Genomic DNA, 9923 nt, shown 5'->3' on the forward strand with positions numbered 1-9923 from the left:
CTCCCCAGTTTTAAGGGAAATGTTTCAAACATGAGCCCCCTGGCAGTGGCATAATTTGGTCAAGGCAACTGAAGTGTGAGCTGCAAAAGATTCTCTTAATATGGGTGAGTGTCTGAAAGTCAAATGGCAACCCACTCCAGTGTTCTTGCCTGGAGAATCCCAGGGATGGGGGAGCCTGGTAGGCTGCCGTCTATGGGTTCGCACAGTCGGACACGACTGAAGTGACTTAGCAGCTAGGAACACTTTTAGCTTGATAAAGTCAAGTTTTTAGCTTAGTGGTTTTTAGAATCCTTTTACACAATTAAAATTGAAGAATTCCATTGAGCTTTTCTTTATGTATGTTATAGCTGGTGATGGGTTGGTAGATGTTTAACAACCAGCAGTCTGAGAAAGTTGATTTTGTGGAAGCATTTCCCAATTTCCAAGGTGTACTTACTGCCAAATTCAAGCTATCAATCTAACACTTTGAAACAGCGCTGGAAGTCTAATTAGCTCTTGTGAGCTGGTGTAAGTCTTCTCTAGCACACTGCTGTTTACATGTATAGAGATATTTGCCATATTGGAAAGTAAGATTTTAAAACAAAAGAATACATGAATACACATCCCTTTAGCTGTAAGAATAACGAATAACTTGACATTATCGAGTGCAATTTAACCTTTGAAAAACCAGCAGTATATACTGAGAAGGGTTCAATAGTGAAAAAGTCAAATGACTATTTAAAAATAAGTGTACAATTTGGAAAAATCTGACATGTATATGTCCATGAAACTACATTAGTCAAGATAATGAATATACCCACCACCCCTAAAAGCTTCCTTGTACTATTTTATAATCTCTCTGGCTGTTCCTCTTATCCCCAGGTGATTACTGATTAGCTTTGTCACTACAGACTAGTGAAAAATTATCTACAAGTGGAATCATACTGTAGTTTTTTGTCTGTTTTGTAAATAAGTTCATTTGTATCTTTTTTTTAGATTCCACATATAACTGATACTATGTGACATTTGTCTTTGACTTCCATTGTATGATAATCTCTAGGTCCATCCATGTTACTGCAGATGGCTTTATTTCATCCTTCTTTATGGCTGAGTAATATTCCATTGTATATAGGTACCACGTCTTTATCCATTTATCTGTTCATGGACATTTAGGTTGCTGCCATGTCTTGGCTGTTGTAAGTAGTGTTATAATAGGGTGCATGTATTTTTTTGAATTCTAGTTTTGTCTGGGTATATGCCCAAGAGTGGAATTGTAAGATCATATTGTTCAGTCGTGTCCGACTCTTTGGGACCCCATGGACTGCAGTATGCCAGGCTTCCCTGTCCTTCACCATCTGGAGCTTGCTCAAACTCATGTCCATGGAGTTGGTGATGCCATCCAACCATCTTGTCCTCTGTCGTCCCCTTCTCCTCCTGCCTTCAGTGTTTCCTGGCATCAGGGTCTTTTCCAATGAGTCGGCTCTTCGCATCAGTTGACAAAAGTACTGGAGTTTCAGCCTCAGCATCAGTCCCTCCAATGAATATTCAAGATTGATTTCCTTTAGAATTGACTGGTTTGACCTCCTTGCAGTCCAAGGGACTCTTGAATCATATGGTAAATTACAAATGTAGTTTTTTAAAGAACCATCCATACAGTTCTCCCTAGTGGCTCCACCAATTTACATTTCCACTAACAGTGTAGGAGGTTCCCCTTTCTCTGCACCCTCTCCAGCTTTTATTATCTGTAGCCTTTTTGATGGCCCTTCTGACTGGTTCTGATTTGCATTTTTCTATTAGCAATGTTGAAGATCTTTTCATGTGCCTTTTGGCTATCTGTATGTCTTTGGGAAAATGTCTATTCAGGTCTTCTCATTTTTTAAAATTGGGTGGTTTGAGTTGTTTGTTTTTTGATACTGAGTTGTATTAGGTCCTTATTTTGGAGTTTAATCTCTTGTTGGTCACATTGTTTACAAGTATTTTCTCCCATTTTGTGAGTTGTCTCTTTGTTTTGTTCTTGGTTTCCTTTGCTGTACAAAAGCTTTTAAGTTTAATTTAGGTCCCATTTGTTTATTTTTGTTTTTATTTTCATTACTCTAGGAGGTGAAGGCAATGGCACCCCACTCCAGTACTCTTGCCTGGAAAATCCCATGGACAGAGGAGTCTGGTGGGCTGCAGTCCATGAGGTCGCAAAGAGTCGGACACGACTGAGCGACTTCACTTTCACTTTTCACTTTCATGCACTGGAGAAGGAAATGGTAACCCACTCCAGTGTTCTTGCCTGGAGAATCCCAGGGACGGGGGAGCCTGGTGGGCTGTCATCTATGGGGTCGCACAGAGTCGGACACGACTAAAGCGACTTAGCAGCAGCAGCATCAGGAGGTGAAAATATTGCAGTGATTTATGTCAGAGTATTGTGCCTGTTTTAAGAGTTTTATAGTATCTGGTCTTACATTTAGGTCTTCAATCCATTTTGAGTTTATTTTTGTTTATGATGTTAAGAGAATGTCCTAATGTCCTAATGTCCATTCTATCCCTAAAGCCTACAAGTTTTATAATGCTGCACTATTGTTTTGTAAACTTATTTCTTGTTTTTTCATTGCTAGTATATAAAATAGAATTTATTTTTATATGTGCTCTTTTATCCTGAAACTTTGCTAAACTCATTCTAGCAGCATTTTATGTTTGTATTCTATATGATTTTTCACATAGATGATCATGTCTGCAAATACAGTATACAAAATAAATGTCCTTATGATGTCCTAATTTCACTCCTTTATATGTGGCTGTCCAGTTTTCCCAGCACCACTTACTGAAGAGACTATCTTTTCTCCTCTGCCTCCTTTGTCATAGATTATTGACTAAGTGCATGGGTTTATTTCTGGGCTTTCTGTCCTGTTCCATTGATCTATATTTCTGTGTTTTGTCAGTAACATGCTGTTTTGCTTAATGTAGCTCTGTAGTATAGCCTGAAGTCAGAGAGCCTGATTCCTCCAGCTCTGTTTTCTTTCTCAAGATTGCTTTGGCTATTTGAGGTATGACCCATTTTGAATGGTAATTTTTTGTATATGGTGTAAGAGTCCAGTTTATTTTTTTTTTGCCTCTAGCTATCCAGTTGTTCCATTGAATTGTCTTGGCATCTTTATTAAAATGAATTGGCCATATATATTCTTATATATACATGAATTAACTTACTGTGTTGGTTACTATAACTTAGTAATCTAAGTCTTGAAGTCAGTGTTAGTCCTTCAGCTTATTTTTCAAAATGGTTTAGACTAAGTCCTTTGTATCTCCAAACAAACTTCAGAATTAGATTGTAAATTTCTATAGAACATAAGCCTGTCCAGGTTTTCATTGGAATTGCATTAAATCTATGGAAAGTTGACATCTTACCAATATTGAATCACTGACTCAGAAATATGAGATAACCCCTCAATTATTTAGGCCTTCCTTAATTTCTCTCAACAGTGTTTGTTAATTCCAGAGTAAAGGTAATACAAATCTTTTGTCCATTTTATCCCTAAAGCCTCCAAGTTTTATAATGCTGGACTATTGTTTTGTAAACTTATTTCTTGTTTTTTCATTGCTAGTATATAAAATAGAATTTATTTTTATATGTGCTCTTTTATCCTGAAACTTTGCTAAACTCATTCTAGCAGCATTTTATATTTGTATTCTATATGATTTTTCACATAGATGATCATGTCTGCAAATACAGTATACAAAATAAATAAGCTCCTTCCTTTCCAATCTGTTTTTTTTTTTTTCTGGCCTGTAACATGGTCTAGAACCTCTGGTACAGTTCTGAGTAGACTCATGAATGGACATACTTGTGTTGGTTCTGATTTAGAGAAAGCATTTAGTCTTTCAAAGATGCCCTCTATGATTGGGGAAATTCCTTTCTGTTCCTAGTGTGCTGAGAGTTTTTCTCTGGGAAGGATGTTGGATTTTTTTTCAGATGCTTTTCCTGCTTTTATTGAGACAAACATCTTTTTCCTTCTTTAGTCTATGTTTATACTTTGTGAATTATATTCATTTTGGAATGGTAAACCAACCTTGCATTTCTGGGATAAACTTCACTTGACCATAGTATATTAAGGTTTGCTCTTATTCTTTTTTCTTCTGTTTACTTTGCGTTTCATTTACTTTTACTTTTCTGGTTTTTTAAAGTGGGGCTTAGGTTTATTGAAGACCTTTCGTCCTTTCTAAGAGTTGTTTTAGTGCTATAAATTTCCCTCTAAGTATTGCTTTAGCTGCATTCAAAATCTTTGATATATTTTCATTTAGTTTGAAATACTGTCCTATTTCCCTTTTAATGTTTTCTTTGATCCAAGGATTATTTATGTTAACTTTGAAATATTTGAGATTTTCCAGATCTTTGCTTTCTAATTTGATCCCATTGTGGCCAGATAACATACATTGTATAATTTAAATACTTCCAGGTTTTATGAGATTGTTTTATGGCCCATACGACGTTCTGTCATAGTAAATGTTCCATGTGCCCTTGAAAAGAATGTGTATTTGGGGGCTGTTATACGTAGAGTGTTCTATTAATGTCAATTAAGTCACATTGGGTGATAGTGTTTTTAAGTCTTCTGTATCTTTAGTTGTTATTTGTCTTAATTTTTCTGTCAATTATTAACAGAGGGGTGTTGATATCTTGGAGCATAATTGTGGATTTGTCAATTTCTCATTACAGTTCTTTCATTTTGCTTCAGGTATGCTGAAGCTCTCTTATTAGGTGCATATTTAGGGCTGTTATGTCATCTTGTTGAATGTCACTTTTATTCATAATGAAATTAACAATTCATGTCTTTGGAATAAATCCCACTTGATCACAATGTATGATCTTTTTATATATTGTTGAATTCAGTCTGCTAATATTTTGTTGAGGGTTTTTAATCTATATTCATCAGAGACATTGGCCTCAAAATTTTTATGTGATATCTTTTTTCTTTTTTTGGCTGACTGTGCTGTGTTGCCTGTAGGGTCTCAGTTCCCTGACCGGGGATCGAACCTGTGACCCCACATTGGAAGAGTGGAATTCTAGCCACTGAACTGCCAGGGAATTCCCTTTTTGTGTGTTGTTTGTCTGATTTTGGTATCAGGGTGATGCTGGTATTATAGAATGAATTTAGAGGACTGTTCCCTCCTTTTCAATTTAAACATAAAATTTTTTTAAATTAAGTGGATAGATATTAGCTCTTTTTTATGTTTGGTAGAATTCCCCTGTAAAACTGACCAGTCCTGGACTTTTGCTGAGAGTTTTGATAACTAATTAAATTTTACTAGTAATGATTAGTCTGTTTAGATTATCAGTTTCTTCTTGATTCATTCTTGAAAGATTGTACATTTCTAGAAATGTATGTTTCTACTAGGTTTTCCTTTTGGCATATAATTGTTTTTGTTTTCTTGCATGTAATTTTTTTTATCTGTGATACTGGTTCTAATTTCTCCTCTTCGGTTTCTTTCATTTGGGTTCTGTTTTCTTAAAGAGCCTGGGTAAAGGCTTGTCAATTTTCTTTTTAAAAAAAGCTAACTCTTGGCATATTGATTTTTTTTTTTTTTTGGTCTCTGTTTTGTTTTTGATCTTTATTTCTTCTTTTTGCTGACTTTGGGCTTTGTATGTTCTTTTGTAATTCTTTTAGATGTAGGTTGAAATTTTTCTTGCTTCTTGAGGTAGGCCTGTTTTGCTATAAACTTCCCTCACAAAACTGTTTTGCTTGCTGCATCACATAGATTTTGGAATGTTGTGTTTTTATTTTTATATGTCTTGAAGTATTCTTGATTTCCTCTTTGAAAAGACATTTTCCCTTTATATAGGATTCCTACAACAGATAGTAGCAGATGGATCCTGAAACTTGATTTTGTATTTCATTACTAAATGCGTGTATCGTCCTTTTATTATTATCAGGTCATCTTGCCTTCTGGTGCATTTGAAGACTATGAAAGGAAATGAATGAAGTAGGCATCTCCTATTAGGAAGTAATATTGTTTGTATTTTTAGAAACTAAGTGGCAATATAGTCTCTGATTTCCCCTTGAAGAAAATATCTGACCAAAATGAACCTTGAACTTGGTCCACCTGAATTGGAAAAACATTGCAATATAAGGCCATGAAAAAGGTGTTAACTGTCATTCCTTCACTCCCTGACTTTCAATGAGTTAAGGCAGTGATGCTTTTTTTGTGTTAATACTTTGAAGTATGCTATCACATTTTGGACATCTGTCACTTGAAGTTTAGTTAAGGCAATACATTAGCTAATGGAACTGATTGCCTCACAAGCTTGATAACAGATGCTGAAATCAGGATGTGCAGTCGGTCATGCAAATGTGACTTGACTCTAGCCAAGGTGTTTGAAGTTGAGAGCTAACAGATAATAGGTGTTGCATTGGTTACAAATTAATAAATTACTAACATCCCATGTTTTAAAATGACTGAATAGTAGTCATATTGTGACATTAAATGGGTATTTAGGGAAGGACTCCTTGCTGCCACAGGTTAGGTCTGTGCAAAGTACACTAAGTGAAAAAGGTTTCTGAATGAATGTTCTGCTACACTGGCACTAGGGTTTTTTTTAAGTCTTTTATGCTGCTCCTTAAGCACTGCTATATAGGTTTTGGTCATGAGTGGGTTTGATAAGCCAAGAGATGAAAAGGGAAAAGAAATGTGTTCTGTGATGTCTGCATTGACCAAAACATATTGCCAGGGCAGCAGGCTTAATAGGGCTTTTACCTTTTATGCTGTTTATCTTTGTGTCCCAGTGTCTTGTCAAATTACCTTCATTTCTTCTTGAGTGGAGAGTGGAGGAAAAGTAAAAGGTAGTTGTTGAAGATTCACTTTAGGGATAAAATGGTCTTGTTAAAATCAGGAAGTAGAAAATTTGGCCCCAGATCTACAGTCAAATTACTAAAACACATACATGTGAGAACACTACCTCCTGTTCAATGATTACTTGGTAGCTAGTTCATAATTCACCAAATGAGTATGGATCTGGAAGAATGGAATATGGTGGGCAAGGGGCAGTGTTGTGATCCTAGCTCTTTTTGACATAATTTTTCAAATGTATTCCTTTGTGTGCTGTTACTCTTAATATTCTGTCTGTAGGATCATTCTCAAAGTTTCTCACTGAAAACAAAAACCATGCCATCTGTAAAAAACTCATTGTTCTTTACCTAGTTACTTAAAGGAGTCATTTCTACTCACTAATTATCTTTCAGTTTCTTTTCAGATCCTTGAAGCCACATTCTCCCCCTCACCATTCTAGTGACACTTCTCTGTCAGATTACTGGTGATCTCTTTGCAGACCTGTCCATTTGGCCTCTTGAAATAAAACACCATCAATGTGACCTTGGTCTTACCATCTCTCTGACCACTTTTTCATCGCCATCTTTGTCCCTTAGATGTTAATGTTTCCCAGTTTTAGTACTTTTTGTCCTGATGTAATCTCATTTACATACATGGTCTATTCAAGACCATACGCTGATAATCCTCATATGTAGTTTTACTATTGGTGTCTCCTCACCAGTTTAGAAAAAACAGCTTCATCTTGTTGGACTCAACTTTAACTTGGATGACTTATTTTCAGCTCAGACTAATATCCCTTCACTTAGTTTTTCGTGTTGTTTTGTAGTGTCCTCATCTTCCAAGTTCATGACCTAAATCTTCATTATTACTCGAGGCTTAGCAGAAGTTATTACTGTCCTGTGTTTCCATACTGAACTTTATCTAATTTTATGGCACCAAAACTTTGGGCCATAAAAGGAGCTCAGTGTTGGAGCTCCTTGAGCCACCTGATGGGTTCTCAGTAAGTGCTGAGTTGAAGTGAATTCATTCCTACAGTTTATACTTGTACATGACATGTACAAGTTTTCGGGTGAAGTAACTTCTACATATTCTGGAGTGGTCCCCTTATTTAAGAGATTCTAATCTGGGAAGATCCAGGACATAGGGTAGCTTCATATAATTTAGAGCTGGATTAGACCTTCATTTACTTAAGATCACACAGCCAGTGGAAAGCTGTGTTAGTTAGAACCAGTCACCGGATGCTCAGGCCAATAATACTTTTACTTGCACTACGCTGAAGCCCAGAATAGATGCTGTAATCCTCTAAACTCATGAAAGTTAAGCTTGAGATGAAGTCATAAAAGCTAAAAACATGTAGAGATGAGTAGTCCATTCTCCACAGGTCTCTTTAGTTTCTGCATGCCTTGCAAACAGAGGCACTGATAGCTTTTCTTCCAGACTGCCCTTTCAAAGATGTCTGTATAAAGTAAACAGCTTTAGAAGACAGAAACTGTCTCTTTCTGGAGCATACAATTAGGTCTGTTTATGAATCAGCACAATAATAATAATGTTTCCCACTGATGCAAAAGTTAGGCAGGTTTTCAAGTGGTCAGTTCATTAAGATTTGGGTTTCCTAAGCTCAGAGTTTCTCAGCTGTGACACAGACCCACTCCGCGTGTGACCTCCGCCTAGGTCACTCCAGGTTACCTCCATGAGGCGCGGGAGCAAAGCGAACATGAAGCTCGTGCTGCTTAGCGTGTTCTAAGTAAGTATATCCATCATCTCTGACCTAGGGTCTCACATCTTTAGCTAGCATTCATGAAACTACTTAGTAGGGCAAAATCTGACCCTTTCCAGTTCTTGATATAAAGCAGGTATTCTGAGAATTAAAATTGGATAAAATTTGCTTAATATAGCAGCTTCATGGATAATTTAGACCATGAGTCATCTGTGCAGAGACTCCAACCTGCTCTACCCGGTCCCCCCTTGCTTTAAAGTTTCTAGTCCCCCAAATGGTATCCAGGAGTCTGTTTCCACTGTGGTCTTCCTCCCCTCTAGGCTATAGAAACCTTATCTGCCAAACCCTCCCGTGGACTCTAGGACAGCACTTGCAGATTCATGGTATATTCCAGTGCTAGCAAAAAAAAAAAACACAAAAACTGGAGAAACCGAGTCATGTTCCTGGCCCCCAAAAGGCAGCTATCATATTTGCCTGCAGCCTCTTCTCACCTTGAATTCCCCCCCGCTCCTTTGGTTGGCACAGTTCCTGTCCCTTAAGTCCCGGCTGGCAGGAAGGTAGTCTATAAGGGTCAAGCTCTCAACCCCCAACAGAATTTGTGTACCGTCTCCTTAAAGTAAATGAAAACATTTGGAAATAGCATCTTTCTTTTGATATTTCTTGGTACTGGCAGAGGCATCTCAGTTTTTTTGCCTCATGAAGAACAGGCTTTGGCCTGGTGATTTTACCATGATCACATGGATTTTCCATCACAAATGCCCCATTTTTTGACTAAATCTTCACTCTGCCTGAAATGCCTTTGGCCAAAGTTTTAAGTGCATGTGAGGTCATGCTGAACTTTGCAATACTCAAAAAATAATTCAACTATAGGCTGCCTTGTACAGAATAGCAAAAGGAGAATTGGTTTCCTATGGCTGTCATAACAAATTGCCACGTACTTGGTGACTTAAAACAACAGAAACTTACTTTCTCATAGTTTGAAGGCCAGAAGTCCAAAATCGGTTTCACTGGACTGAAATCAGGGTGTCAGCAGGGCCACGCTCTGCTCTAGGGCAGAATCCATTCTTATTTTTGAGCTCTCTTTTTGAGCTCCTGGTGGCTGCCAGCATTCCTTGGCCTGGGGCCACAGGACTCTGATCTCTGTTTGTTGTCATACCATCTTCTCTTCTGAAATCTCTTTTACAGAGACATTTGTAACTGTATCTGGGGTCAACCTAGATAACCCAGGATATTTTCCCAATCACGAGATTAACTGAATAACACCCGTTAGTCCATTTTTGCCCTATAAGGTAACACAGGTTCCAGGGATCACATGAATATCTTCTGGAGGACCACTATTCATTCTGTCACTGTGTGTAAAGCCTTAAAAATAGACCAAGTTAATAACATTCAGAAAACTAAGATCATGGCATCTGATCCCATC

This window comes from Bos mutus, chromosome 1 (assembly GCF_027580195.1).
Source record: "Bos mutus isolate GX-2022 chromosome 1, NWIPB_WYAK_1.1, whole genome shotgun sequence".
NCBI lineage: Eukaryota > Metazoa > Chordata > Mammalia > Artiodactyla > Bovidae > Bos > Bos mutus.